The sequence below is a fragment of the Salvelinus fontinalis genome, chromosome 17, assembly GCF_029448725.1.
Source record: "Salvelinus fontinalis isolate EN_2023a chromosome 17, ASM2944872v1, whole genome shotgun sequence".
Classification (NCBI taxonomy): domain Eukaryota; kingdom Metazoa; phylum Chordata; class Actinopteri; order Salmoniformes; family Salmonidae; genus Salvelinus; species Salvelinus fontinalis.
This window is the reverse complement of record NC_074681.1, coordinates 22,883,076-22,898,734: the sequence shown is the minus strand read 5'-3', so window position 1 is coordinate 22,898,734 and position 15,659 is coordinate 22,883,076.

Genomic DNA, 15,659 nt, shown 5'->3' with positions numbered 1-15,659 from the left:
CGCTTAGCAAATGGGTTACTGCGAAAGAAAGCACAGTGAACAAATGTTACCAATAGGGGGAAACATTGTATCGGTAATGGGATGTTGTCTGAAAACAATGGAATGTCCCCTTGGATTTTTTTTCAACTATCAACTGTCCCATGCAATGGATTTAAAATTGAAATGATTTTTTCTGCTTTTTCTATATCAAAAAAAATGTAAGCAAGTAGACAGTAATTTGTAATGATATTTTAATCCTTAGTGCAGTTATCAATGGAAGTATTTTATAACTCTATTCTGATCCAGGGAAATTAAGATAGGAACATGTCATGTATTTCAAGAGTAAACTCTGTCTTTCTATCATTGCATAATCTCAATGATGATGAATTGAACTGCTGAAAGCCACAATAAATAAACTTGATCCGTGTTCAGGGAATACAGTGCCTTCTGAAAATATTCAGGCCCTTTGACGTTATGTATTAAATAAAATAATCCTCAGCAATCTACACACAATACCCAATAATGACAAAGCGAAAACAGTTATTTTTTTATTTTTTACACATTTAAAAATATAAAACGGAAATATTTTATTTACGTAATTATTCAGACCCTTTGCTATGAGACTCGAAATTGAGCTCAGGTGCATCCTGTTTTCATTGATCATCCTTGAGATGCTTCTGCAACTTGATTGGAGTCCACCTGTGGTAAATTCCATTGATTGGACATGATTTGGAAAGGCACAGTGTAATGAGTGCACTGAGAGTCGGGAAGCAAGTACAGGGAGTAAGTGTTTTAATTAATAAATAAACCAAACAACAAACAAACAACACACTGACATGAAAACAGAGTCAATAACACCTGAGGAAAGAACCAAGGGGAGTGACAGATATGGGAAGATAATCAAGAAGGTGATGGAGTCCAGGTGAGTGTCATGAGGCGCTGGTGCGCTTGACGATGGTGACAGGTGTGCAGGATAATCAGCATCCTGATGACCTAGAGGGCGGAGAGGGAGTATACGTGACACACACACAGTCTATATAAGGTCCCACAGTTGACAATGCATGTCAGAGCAAAAACCAAGCCATGAGGTCTAAGGAATTGGCCATAGAGCTCTGAAACAGGATTGTGTCAAGTCACAGATCTGGGGAAGGGTACCAAAACATTTCTGCAGGCCTTTATGGTAGAGCTGCCAGATGGAAGCCACTCCTCAGTAAAAGGCACATAACAGCCCGCTTGGAGTTTGCCAAAAGGTACCTAAAGACTCTCAGACCATGAGAAACAAGATTATCTGGTCTGATGAAACCAAGCCTGAATGCCAAGCGTCACATCTGGAGGAAACCTGGCACCATCCTTATGATGAAGCAATCTTTTGAATACATTTGAAACATTTTCTTAAAAAAACGTTTTTGCTTTGTTGCTATGTGTGTAGATTGATGAGGGGGGAAAAAAGATTTTATCAATTTTAGAATAAGTCTGTAACGTAACAAAATGTGGAAAAAGTCAAGGAGTCTGAATACTTTTCAAATGCACTGTATTCTGTGTCATTATTATGAATAGTAGGAAATTTGAGTGCACTCGGACGGACCGGCAAGGCCTTTCAAATATTCTGTTAGGCCCATTTAAAACTTTTCCTGATCATGTACTGGAAAGTACATCAAGTTTCTCTGCCTCTCTTTCTGCATGCAGTTTATTCAAGCATGGTGATTAAGAGAGCATTATGGGTTCCTCCCTAACCCCACAGGAATGTGTCTTGGATAGGGCCTGCAGTGGGGGAGGCTGGGTTCTGTGTTCAGACCGTTGAGCTCATGCTATCACTATAAACTGCTGATAAGACTGGAGCATTCTGAGTAAGGAGTGAGTTCAGTACAGAGAGCGAGAGAGAGATTATGGTAAACCTAATTGCCTCTATTACATTTTCACTAACATTTTTGAGCAGATATCAGATGTTTGAATTTCCCAATGATGGGCCAACATTAGAGTATCACACTCCATTGAGCATTGTTGTTCTTGGTTTGTTTAATATTAGACTGCATTCAGAATCCACACAAAGAATCAGAACAGGAGAAGAACAGACAACGAGCACACTTGCAGTGAAATATTTATTTTCTCTGTGGGTCTGGGACATGGGTGTAGACATAATGAGAGGCCTTCAGGGAGAGTATAACACCATAATGCAAACCAGATACACACACACACTGCAAATGCCCCTAAAACAATGTCATCTCCACTCTCTCTCTTCTGTCAGTCTCCAAGTGAAAGTGATGCACTTTTATAGGGGCTTGTCCAGCAATGCTGTTTGTGCAAATCATAAAGGATTATTCACTGTGCAGACGTTAATATCAGCAAAGACAAAAACAAACCAACCTCACCCTCACAAATCAAATCAAATTGTATTTGTCACATGCGCCGAATACAACTGGTGTACACTTAACCGTGAAATGCTTGCTTATGAGCCCTTCCCAACAATGCAATTAAAAAATGTGCATAAAAATAAAAATAGTAACACAAGAGGAATAAAGTACACAAGAATGGAGCTATACAGGGAGTACCAGTACCAGATCAATGTGGAGCTATATACAGGGCATACCAGTACCAGATCACTGTGGAGCTATATACAGGGCGTACCAGTACCAGATCAATGTGGAGCTATATACAGGGCATACCAGTACCAGATCACTGTGGAGCTATATACAGGGCATACCAGTACCAGATCAATGTGGAGCTATATACAGGGCGTACCAGTACCAGATCAATGTGCCGGGGTACGAGGTATTTGAGGTAGATATGTACATGAAGGCTGGGTAAACTGACTAGGCATCAGGATAGATAATAACAAGAGTAAAATAAAGAACAGAATAGCAGCAGCATATGATGAGTGTAAAATTGTGTGTTTGTGTTGTGTCAGTATGCGTGTGTGTTTGTGTTGTCGGTATGTGTAGATAGTGTATGTGAATGTGTGGGGGTTTTGTGTGAGATTGTCAGTGTCAGTGTAGTATGTAGTATATTATGTATATATGTATACAGTCTGTATGTTTGTTTGTATGTATATTATTTTACTGCTCTAGGGATGTAATTATTGTTTGGATAACCTTAATTACTATTATGTATTGATTTTTACCTTATATTTTCTCACTCTTTATGCAATGTGCAATGCAGAGAACACCGGAAGAAGAATTAACATTTAATTACCATAGTGAATTATTGTAATGTTTGTTTATGTGTCAATTAATTGTTTAAGTGATGGGTTGCCAATTGGCGATTTGACACAATTTTTTTTTAAATTCATTCATATACATATATAAGGTAAAAATCAATACATAATAGTAATTAAGGTTATCCAAACAATAATTATATCCCTAGAGAAGTAAAATAATATACATACAAACAGACGTACAGACTGTATACATACATACATAATATAACATAACATATACAGATAAATAAATACAGAAAAAAAGAAACCAAAGGCATTTGAACCCAGTCTGTCACGAAGAAGATTCATATGGGAGACAAGCCTATACACAATCTATATACACACGTGCCATTTACTACATAGAAGCTAAATATTTTTTACAATTTAATTATAGGTAGTCTTTTATCCAGGATTTATCTAAATATTCCGCAAATGGAAATACACAGTGGATATATATATACATGTACTGTTTATAGTCCAGGTAACCAATAATTAGCTCAGTGGCATAGCCAGAATTTTGTTGGTGGGTGGGCCTGCAGAAATGTGCCATGGGGCAAAGAGAAAAATGTGCAGTTTTGTAGCGAATCTCATGCTATTATACACATTTTGCCATGAGGCTGCCAGACAATGTAGCTAAATATAGGTGTGTTGACTGTGCTAAGGGCACTGGATTATGAGCTGTCTTGTTCGCTAAATGAACAAATTAAATAGGCAGTGGCATGGTGCATATAGCCATAGAAGCACAGTGACATTATGCTTCAATGCAGTCATATTGTTGGCTTTTTGGGGGTGTGGCTTTCAGTTATTTCTTATTGGCCAACCATCTTGTTAGATGGAATGTCATTCCAGTTCATCTATTCTGTTATATTTAATAACATCTGACTAACCCAAAGCACTGCTTGCTATGAATTATATCGGATGGCGTTTGCATGATAAGGTAAAAAGACAAATAATGTTATGTTTGGAACACTGACAAGTAAAGAGCATAAAATGAAATGCTCCTGAATGAACTATTTAGCAGTCCTATGGCTTGGGGGTAGAAGCTTTCTCAGAGCCTGTTTGTCCAAGAGCCGATGCTCCGGTTACCGTTTGCTGGACGGTAGCAGAGTGAACAGTCTATGACTTGGGTGGCTGGAGTCTTTGGCAGTTTTTCAGGTCTTCCTCTGATACTGCCTTATATAGAGGTCCTGGATGGCAGGGAGCTTGGCCCCAGTGATTAACAATAGCAATCTCTTCTTTCTCCCACACTAGTCAACTATTTACTGATGAAGTCATTTACAGCTTACTGTTTTTTTTCAAGTGTTACTGTGATCCTGTGGCCACCGTTTCTTAGTAAAGTATTATGTTTATCCTTAGGCACTGATTCCTCATCTGGTCTATTCTCTGTACCTGGGTCCAACCACACCACATTACAGGAACTCCTTCAAGACTGTTGGAAATGTATTCCAGCTGAAGCTTATTGAGAGAATGCCAAGAGTGTGCAAAGTTGTCATCAAGGAAAAGGGTGTCTTCTTTGAAGAATCTCAAATATAAAATATATTTTGATTTGTTTAACACTTTTTTGGTTACTACATGATTCCATATGTGATAATTCATAGTTTTGATGTCTTCACTATTATTCTACAGTGTAGAAAATAGTAAAAAATAAAGAAAAACTCTTGAATGAGTAGGTGTGTCCAAACGTTTGACTGGTACTGTATGTAACGGATGTGAAATAGCTAGCTAGTTAGCGGGTATGCGCTAATAGCGTTTCAATCAGTTACGTCACTTGCTCTGAAACCTAGAAGTAGTGTTGCCCCGTGCTCTGCAAGAGCCATGGCCTTTGTGGAGCGATGGGTAACGATGCTTCGTGGGCGACCGTTGTTGATGTGTGCAGAGGGTCCCTGGTTCGCGCCCGTGTCGGGGCGAGGGGACGGTTTAAAGTTATACTGTTACATGTACATGCTAGTTGACACCTGCAAGAGTTAACACAGCATCAATACACCGCCCTCTAGCACTGCACAGGCCTGTAGTGATGGTGAATCATTTTACCTTGAAATTCACAAAGGGTTATAGTGATGTCAGTTATTGTCAAAACAATATATCACAATATATATTAATAAATCTTACCTGTGATAATAATTTCCTGTGGGAGTGTTCTTTTTAAGTAGAAAACACCCATCCTTAACCAGATCTGGAAGACGAACATGTGCATGAAGAACATAGCGTGAGAAAGTTAAGGTAGGGTTATCCTTCATTCTGGACAATTTTGGAGACTTTCCATAAGAATTTGATGAGATGCTCTGATGTTACCTCTCTAACTCTCTCATTCACATAAAACTGTTCCCTTAATTACACAGTCAATTTTACACACATAACTCAATCGAAGAACAGGTCTTATCATTTAAAGAAGTTACATTTATGGGCATGGACAAATCACAAAATGGGTTCATACTTTTTCTCCTAATGATTTACAAGTCTTAGTTTTATTTGCCCTGAATATTTAAAATATTTAGTTGTGGTTATCGCCTAGATTTATGATTTATGTGTTCTTACAACATCAAGCCACATAATTTCTATGTACCTGTATATCTTATCAACTGTTGGGAATTCTTTCTACCGTCTATTGATGCTCTGAGTTGAATGTAAACCCAAAACAATACCTCAGGTCTTTGCAACTTCAGTAGAACTGTTGTTGACAGATGAGGGTGTGGCTCTGTGAATCCAAGAGAAATAATAGTTTCTCACACACACACTGCACCCTTCACCCGTTGCCTCCCTCAGCCACCCACATCTCCCCCTCCTTTTACCCCCCCCCCCACCTCTCCCACTCCTTTCCTAAACCACCATTATCCCTCACCCCACCCACTCACCCCTCTCCCTCACCCACCCAACCACCCTCTCCCCTTCCCAGCCCAAGCTGGGTTGAAGCCAGTGAGTGAGAGGGAGGGGCACTGCCATTATGTGTGAGGATGATTCATTGTCTGGGTGAGAGAAGTTGCATTAGAAGCCTAGAAAACATAGAGACTATTCATAATGATGATTACGTCTTAGACAGAAGAGCTAACAAACTACTACACTGTCAGCATCAGGATTTTTAAGTCGAAGGACTTTGGTCTGTGGCCTATATACAACTAATTTCAGTCTTTATTGTTGTACAATAAATTAAAGCCTGATATAGAGGTCCTGGATGGCAGGGAGTGTAACGTTCGTTCTCTTCCTCGTCTGAGGAGGAGCAAGGATCGGACCAAAATGCAGCGTGGGTTGAATACATAATCCGTTTAATAAAGAAAGACAACCACGAAGCACACTTGAACAACTACAAAATAATAAACGACGTAAACAGACCTGAACATGAGAACTTACAGACAACGAAGAACGCATGAACAGGTACAAACTCACAAATGAAACAGTCCCGTGTGGCACAAACACTGACACAGGAACAATCACCCACAAACAAACAGTGTGAACAGCCTACCTTAATATGGTTCTCAATCAGAGGAAACGTAAAACACCTGTCCCTGATTGAGAACCATATCAGGCTAATTAACAATGAACCTAAACATAGAAACACATAACATAGAATGCCCACCCAGCTCACGTCCTGACCATACTAAACAAAGACAAAATAAAGGAAATAAGGTCAGGAACGTGACAGGGAGCTCGGCCCTAGTGATGAACAATTAAGTCTGTTGTTGAATTTCTGTGTTGCTACACAAACACTATCTCTTCTTTCTCCCATACTAGTCATCCATTTACTGATAACGTAATTTAGAGCTTACTGTACATAGGTGTGTCCACTACATGCTTGTTGACACCTGCATGAGTTAATACAACCACAATACACCACCCTCTAGCACTGCACAGGCCTGTAGCTATGGTGAATCATTTTATTTTAAAGTTCATAAGGGGTTATAGTGATGTCAGTTATTGTCAACGTAGACACTATTCATAATGATGATTACGTCTTTGACAGGAGAGCTAACAAACTACTGCACTGTCAGTATTGGGATTTGGTCTGAGGCCTATCTACAACTCATCTCAGTCTGTATTGTTGTACAATCAATTACACTTTAATTTTGACAAACCCCCAGGTTATGTGCAATATCACTACATAGTTGACTTTGTCACATAAAGGCATTAATTCTAGTCCTTAGACACATCAACAAACAAACACAATCTCCCCCAGTGCTATCTGATTGGCTAATTGCAGTCATTACATGTCTCACTTATGGCCGTTTCCATAGTGATGTTATCTGCTCTTCTCTCTCCAGAGAGAAATGCTGCTGAAACCTGTTCTGTGCCAAACAAGGTGTGGTGAGGCAGTCCAGGGGGTTTATTAAGTTAGAGAGAGAGAGCAAGTGAGAGCCACATCATTGACACACCTGGTGTGTCACACACACACACGCACACACGCGCGCGCACGCACACACACAAACTGAAAACCTCATCCTGCTTCCTATTATTCATTTTAAAAAATAGAGCCCAATCATTTTAGTCATTTAGAAATTTTACAAATTAAATTGCAAAAATGTGTCTGATTGTATTGTGTATTTTAGGCCGAGCCATGTTGTATAACTCTTATCCTCTGATACAGAGCTACTAGGTAGTTAATGGTTACCTACAATCTGTCCGAATACCCTTAACACACAGTACCTCCTTCATCATACACAGCAGGGCAGACACCACAACTAACCAACTGGCTACAGAAGCACTTTGAACATGAAACGTTGTTAGCACCCATTGGTGTCGGAGAGCCATGGAACTAATACAAAGGCTCTTGGAGAAGCTATTTGACTGACAGCTCAGAACTCTACCAGGGGCACATTAAGGAAAAACATTGAATCGTAATTTCTGAACATCGGTCAGACCAACGCTGTACAGATTCAATCAGAGTCCATGCTCCAAGACTGTTTTGATCACGTGGACTGGAATATGTTCCGGGTCGCCTCTGGTGATAACATCAATAAATACGTCGACTCAGTCACTGGATTCTTCAGAAAATTCCTAGATGATGTAATACCAATAGTGTCTTTCAAAATGTACCTGAATCAAAAACCACGGATTGATGGCAGCCTTCTAGGGACACTGAAGGTGAGAGATGCTGTTTCTAAACATGGCAAGGTGAATGGGGAAAATAGTATGGTTAAACAGTACAAATATGACCTATGCAGATCGATCAAGATGGCAAAACACAAGTATAGGAACAAAGTGGAGAAGCAAGGGGCTCCTAATGATCACAGATTACAAAAAGAAAGCCAGCCACATTGCGGACACCAACGCCGCCCTACCGGATGAGTTAAACATCTTTTTCTTATAATCGAGCACAACGAAAGCTCTAAGCTGGAGAGGAGAGGCCCTTATGGTCTCCACGGAGTCATTCAAACATGTTAACTCCTGCAAGGCTGCCAGCTCAGATGCCACTATCATCCCCGTGCCCAAGAAAGGGAAAGTAACTGAACTTTATGACTACCGTCCCGTAGCACTCACCTCCTTCATCATGAAGTGCTTCGAGAGGCTAGTCAAAAACCACATCACCTCCTCCCTCCCAGACACATCGACCCTTTCCAAATCGCCTACCGCCCTGACAGATCCACTAAGGACACAATCACATTTGTACGGCACACTGCCCTCACCCATCTGGACAAATGAAATGCGTATGTGAGGATACTGTTCATCGACTACAGCTCAGCCTTCAATACCATATAGCCCACAAATATAACCAAGAAGGCGTAGCAGTCGGACGTGTGTTTGTCTTGTCCCGTCTTGTCCCGCGTAAATAGTCCTCGTATTTTTTGTATACATTTCGTATATATTTTAATTTCACTTTCCATCTTGGAACTGAATATACATTCCCGCAACCCGCCTCACCCAATGTGGTACGGATCTGCTATTTTTTATACTTTAGAACCGTAACCCCAATCAGAAGCTAGCCAGATAACTAGCTACTAGCTAGTAGTCAGTTAGCCACTGCTGCGGTCTTCGCCCTTAACTCGGACACCAGCCAGCTTCAGCTCGGGCAAATACCTGCCAGTCTGCAGGCGCGATATCAACCCAGAGAATATAGGACTGCTTTTTCTCTACCACATCACCGGATTCCTGACGCAAGCTCTGGACAATTACACCGGATCATCGTCGCTAGCTAGCTGCAACCAGGTGGCTACTACTGGCTAATACCTCTGTCCCGAAACAAGCACCAGTAAGCCTTGAGCTAGCCTCGAGCTAGGCCCATCTGCCGGCTAGCCGAAGAGGCCTACCAGCGAATTATTGGGCTACAATACCTCTTTTGCCAATTGGACTGGACCCTTTATTGCCGACACGGAGCCCCGCCGATCCATCACGACTGGTCTGCCGACGTAATTGTCCGAGGTGGTCTCAACAGGCTTTTCCATTGCGACGTTTCTGAATACCCATCTGCTAATTATTAGCTGTCTTATCGGCTGCTATCTAAATAAATATACCGGACATTTTTTTTTCTTTTTTCCTGGGTCACTATATCTATTTTGCCAATTGGATCGATCCCCTCTACCACACGGAACCCCACTAATCTACCGACGGAAACGAACGAGGTGACAAAAAAATAAAAAAATAAAAAATAAAAACAGACCTCCATCCTATGTTATCTTGCTACCGATAGCCAGCTACCCGGCCAGCTGTCTGGATCGCCGTGCCCCCAACCAACCTCTACTCACTGGACCCTTATGATCACTCGATTAAGCATGCCTCTCCTTAATGTAAATATGCCTTGTCCATTGCTGTTCTGGTTAGTGTTTATTGGCTTATTTCACTGTAGAGCCTCTAGCCCTGCTCACTATATATCCAACCTCTCAGTTCCACCACCCACATATGTGATGACATCACCTGGTTTCAATGATGTTTCTAGAGACTATATCTCTCTCATCATCACCCATTACCTAGGTTTACCTCCACTGTATTCACATCCTACCATACGTTTGTCTGTACATTATTCCTTGAAGCTATTTTATCGCCCCCAGAAACTTCCTTTTACTCTCTGTTCTAGACGTTCCAAACGACCAATTCTCATAGCTTTTAGCCGTACCCTTATCCTACTCCTCCTCTGTTCTTCTGGTGATGTAGAGGTGAATCCAGGCCCTGCAGTACCTAGCTCCACTCCTATTCCCCAGGCGCTCTCTTTTGATGACTTCTGTAACCGTAATAGCCTTGGTTTCATGCATGTTAACATTAGAAGCCTCCTCCCTAAGTTTGTTTTGTTCACTGCTTTAGCACACTCTGCCAACCCAGATGTTTTAGCCGTGTCTGAATCCTGGCTTAGGAAGACCACCAAAAATTCTGACATTTTCATCCCTAACTACAAGATTTTCAGACAAGATAGAACGGCCAAAGGGGGCGGTGTTGCAATCTACTGCAAGGATTGCCTGCAGAGTTCTGTTTTACTATCCAGGTCTGTTCCGAAACAATTTGAACTCCTACTTTTAAAAATCCACCTCTCTAAAAACAAGTCTCTCACTGTTGCCGCCTGCTATAGACCACCCTCTGCCCCCAGCTGTGCTCTGGACACCATATGTGAACTGATTGCCCCCCATCTATCTTCAGAGCTTGTGCTGCTAGGCGACCTAAATTGGAACATGCTTAACACCCCAGCCATCCTACAATCTAAGCTTGATGCCCTCAATCTCACACAAATTATCAATGAACCTACCAGGTATCACCCCAATTCCGTAAACACGGGTACCCTCATAGACATCATCCTAACCAACTTGCCCTCCAAATACACCTCTGCTGTTTTCAACCAAGATCTCAGCGATCACTGCCTCATTGCCTGTATCCGTAATGGGTCAGCGATCAAACGACCTCCACTCATCACTGTCAAACGCTCCCTGAAACACTTCAGCGAGCAGGCCTTTCTAATCGACCTGGCCGAGGTATCCTGGAAGGATATTGATCTCATCCCGTCAGTACTGGATGCCTGGATATTTTTTAAAAATGCCTTCCTCACCTTCTTGAATAAGCATGCCCCATTCAAGAAATTTAGAACCAGGAACAGATATAGCCCTTGGTTCTCTCCTGACCTGACTGCCCTTAACCAACAGAAAAACATCCTATGGCGTTCTGCATTAGCATCGAACAGCCCCCGTGATATGCAACTTTTCAGGGAAGCTAGAAACCAGTATACACAGGCAGTTAGAAAAGCCAAGGCTAGCTTTTTCAAGCAGAAATTTGCTTCCTGCAACACAAACTCAAAAAAGTTCTGGGACACTGTAAAGTCCATGGAGAATAAGAACACCTCCTCCCAGCTTCCAACTGCACTGAAGATAGGAAATACTGTCACCACCAACAAATCCATTATAATTGAGAATTTCAATAAGCATTTTTCTACGGCTGGCCATGCTTTCCACCTGGCTACCCCTACCCCGGTCAACAGCACTGCCCTCCCCTCTGCTACTCGCCCAAGCCTTCCCCATTTCTCTTTCTCCCAAATACAGTCAGCTGATGTTCTGAAAGAGCTGCAAAATCTGGACCCTTACAAATCAGCCGGGCTAGATAATCTGGACCCTTTCTTTCTAAAACTATCTGCTGAAATTGTTGCCACCCCTATTACCAGCCTTTTCAACCTCTCTTTCGTGTCGTCTGAGATTCCCAAAGATTGGAAAGCAGCTGCGGTTATCCCCCTCTTCAAAGGGGGAGACACTCTAGACCCAAACTGCTACAGACCTATATCTATCCTACCCTGCCTTTCTAAGGTCTTCGAAAGCCAAGTCAACAAACAGATTACCGACCATCTCGAACCCCACCATACCTTCTCCGCTATGCAATCTGGTTTCAGAGCTGGTCATGGGTGCACCTCAGCCACGCTCAAGGTCATAAACGATATCTTAACCGCTATCGATAGGAAACAGTACTGTGCAGCCATATTCATTGACCTGGCCAAGGCTTTTGACTCTGTCAATCACCACATCCTCATCGGCAGACTCGACAGCCTTGGTTTCTCTAATGATTGCCTCGCCTGGTTCACCAACTACTTCTCTGATCGAGTTCAGTGTGTCAAATCGGAGGGTCTGTTGTCCGAACCTCTGGCAGTCTCTATGGGGGTGCCACAGGGTTCAATTCTTGGACCGACTCTCTTCTCTGTATACATCAATGATGTCGCTCTTGCTGCTGGTGAGTCTCTGATCCACCTCTACGCAGACGACACTATTCTGTATACTTCTGGCCCTTCTCTTGACACTGTGTTAACAACCCTCCAGGCGAGCTTCAATGCCATACAACTCTCCTTCCGTGGCCTTCAATTGCTCTTAAATACAAGTAAAACTAAATGCATGCTCTTCAACCGATCGCTGCCTGCACCTGCCCGCCTGTCCAGCATCACTACTCTGGACGGCTCTGACTTAGAATATGTGGACAACTACAAATACCTAGGTGTCTGGTTAGACTGTAAACTCTCCTTCCAGACTCACATCAAGCATCTCCAATCCAAAGTTAAATCTAGAATCGGCTTCCTATTCCGCAACAAAGCATCCTTCACTCATGCTGCCAAACATACCCTTGTAAAACTGACCATCCTACCAATCCTCGACTTCGGTGATGTCATTTACAAAATAGCCTCCAAAACCCTACTCAATAAATTGGATGCAGTCTATCACAGTGCCATCCGTTTTGTCACCAAAGCCCCATATACTACCCACCACTGCGACCTGTACGCTCTCGTTGGCTGGCCCTCGCTTCACACTCGTCGCCAAACCCACTGGCTCCAGGTCATCTACAAGACCCTGCTAGGTAAAGTCCCCCCTTATCTCAGCTCGCTGGTCACCATAGCAACGCCCACCCGTAGCACACGCTCCAGCAGGTATATCTCTCTGGTCACCCCCAAAACCAATTCTTCCTTTGGCCGCCTCTCCTTCCAGTTCTCTGCTGCCAATGACTGGAAGGAACTACAAAAATCTCTGAAACTGGAAACACTTATCTCCCTCACTAGCTTTAAGCACCAGCTGTCAGAGCAGCTCATAGATTACTGCACCTGTACATAGCCCATCTATAATTTAGCCCAAACAACTACCTCTTTACCTACTGTATTTATTTATTTTGCTCCTTTGCACCCCATTATTTCTATCTCTACTTTGCACCTTCTTCCACTGCAAACCAACCATTCCAGTGTTATTTTTTTTACTTGCTATATTGTATTTACTTCACCACCATGGCCTTTTTATATATTTTTTTATTTATTTATATATATATTTTGTTTGGCTTCACCTCCCTTATCTCACCTCACTTGCTCATATTGTATATAGACTTATTTTCACTGTATTATTGACTGTATGTTTGTTTTACTCCATGTGTAACTATGTGTTGTTGTATTGTGTCGAACTGCTTTGCTTTATCTTGGCCAGGTCGCAATTGTAAATGAGAACGTGTTCTCAATTTGCCTACCTGGTTAAATAAAGGTGAAATAAAAAAAATAAAAAAAATTGTGCCCTCTGAGCAAAACAACAATGCGACAGTCTACAGGGAGGAGGTAGGCACCTTGACGGCGTTGTGCCAGGTAAACAACCTCTCCATCATCATCAGCAAAACAAAAGAGCTGATTGTGAACTTCAGGAGGGACCAGGCTGGGAACGCCCCCATCCTCATCAATGGGGCCGACGTGGAGATGGTCAAAAACTTCAAGTTACTGCACCCTGCAGTACCTGGTGGACTAGGAGGGCTACGTCCCTGAGGAGAAGGCGTGGGTCCCTGCCCGGGACATCCTGGATCTGAGACTTGTTCGGGACTTCAACCAACTCCGTGGTGGTCGCCCTGGCTCCGTGGGCTGGAGCCGCTCCTAGAAGGGGGGGTACTGTCATGGTTCCAGCTGTCACCAGAGGGTGGCAGAGACCGTCCTAGAGACATTAACGACACTCAGGTGTGTCCTATTTATTCATTGGGAGTTCCCTGTTCAAAGAGGTGTGTTTTTTGTTGTCCTTTGCAGAAGCTTGAATTAATTGTTTACCGTGTGCGGTCGTTTCCTGAGTGAGTTTTCGAGACTTAGTGTTTGCTGTTTTTTCAAGTGTTACTGTGATCCTGTGGCTACCGTTTCGTAGTAAAGTATTAACTTTATCCTTAACCACTGATTTCTCATCTGGTCTATTCTCTGCACCTGGGTCCAACCACACCACATTACAGGAACTCTTTCAAGACTGTTGGAAAAGCATTCCAGCTGAAGCTGATTGGGAGAATGCCAAGAGTGTGCAAAGTTGTCATCGAGGCAAGGGGTGGCTTCTTTGAAGAATCTCAAATATAAAATATATTTTGATTTGTTTAACATTTTTTGGGTTACTACATGATTCCATATGTGATATTTCATAGTTTTGATGTCTTCACTATTATTCTACAGTGTAGAAAATAGTAAAAAATAAAGAAAAATCCTTGAAGGAGTAGGTGTGTCCAAACTTTTGACTGGTACTGTACATGCTAGTTGACACCTGGCAAGAGTTAACACAGCATCAATACACCGCCCTCTAGCACTGCACAGGCCTGTAGTGATGGTGAATCATTTTACTTTGAAATTCAAAAGGGGTTATAGTGATGTCAGTTATTGTCAACACACATGTAGGCTCAGCCAAAATTCAAAATTAATATGTTTTACCTGTGATAGTAATTTCCTGTGGGAGAGATCTTTTAAGTAGAAAACACCCATCCTTAACCAGATCTGGAAGACGAACATGTGCATGAAGAACATAGTGTGAGAAAGTTAAGGTAGGGTTATCCTTCATTCTGGACAATTTTGGAGACTTTCCATAAGAATTTGATGAGATGCTCTGATGTTACCTCTCTAACTCTCTCATTCACATAAAACTGTTCCCTTAATTAGACAGTCAATTTTACATAGATGACCCAATAGAAGAACAGGTCTTATCATATTTTTTCTCCTAATGATTTACGAGTCCTAGTTTTATTTTCCCTGAATATTTCAAATATTTAGTTGTGGTTATCACCTAGATTTATGATTTATATTTCTTCCAACATCAAGCCACATCATTTCCATTTACCCTTCAATGTTCCACATCACCTCCTCCCTCCCAGACACACTCAACCCTCTCCAAATCGCCTACCGTCCTGACAGATCCCCTGACGACACAATCGCCATTGCACTGCACACTGCCCTCACCCATCTGGACAAATGGAATGCGTATGTGAGGATACTGTTCATCGACTACAGCTCAGCCTTCAATACCATTGTGCCCTCTGAGCTCACCTCACGTCCCTGGGTCTGAACTCCTTCCTATTCAACTGGGGCCTGGACATCCAGACGGGCCGCCCCCAGGTGGTGAAGGTATGCAACAGTACCTTTTCAACACTGATTTTCTACACTGGGGCCCCACAAGGGTGCGTCCTCCGTCCCCTCCTGTACTCCCTGTATACCCATGACTGCGAGGCCTCACACAGTTCCAACTTCATCATCAAATTCGCTGACAACATGACAGTAGTGGACCTGATTACCAACAACAATGCAACAGCCTACAGGGAGGAGGTAGGCACTCTGACGGCGTTG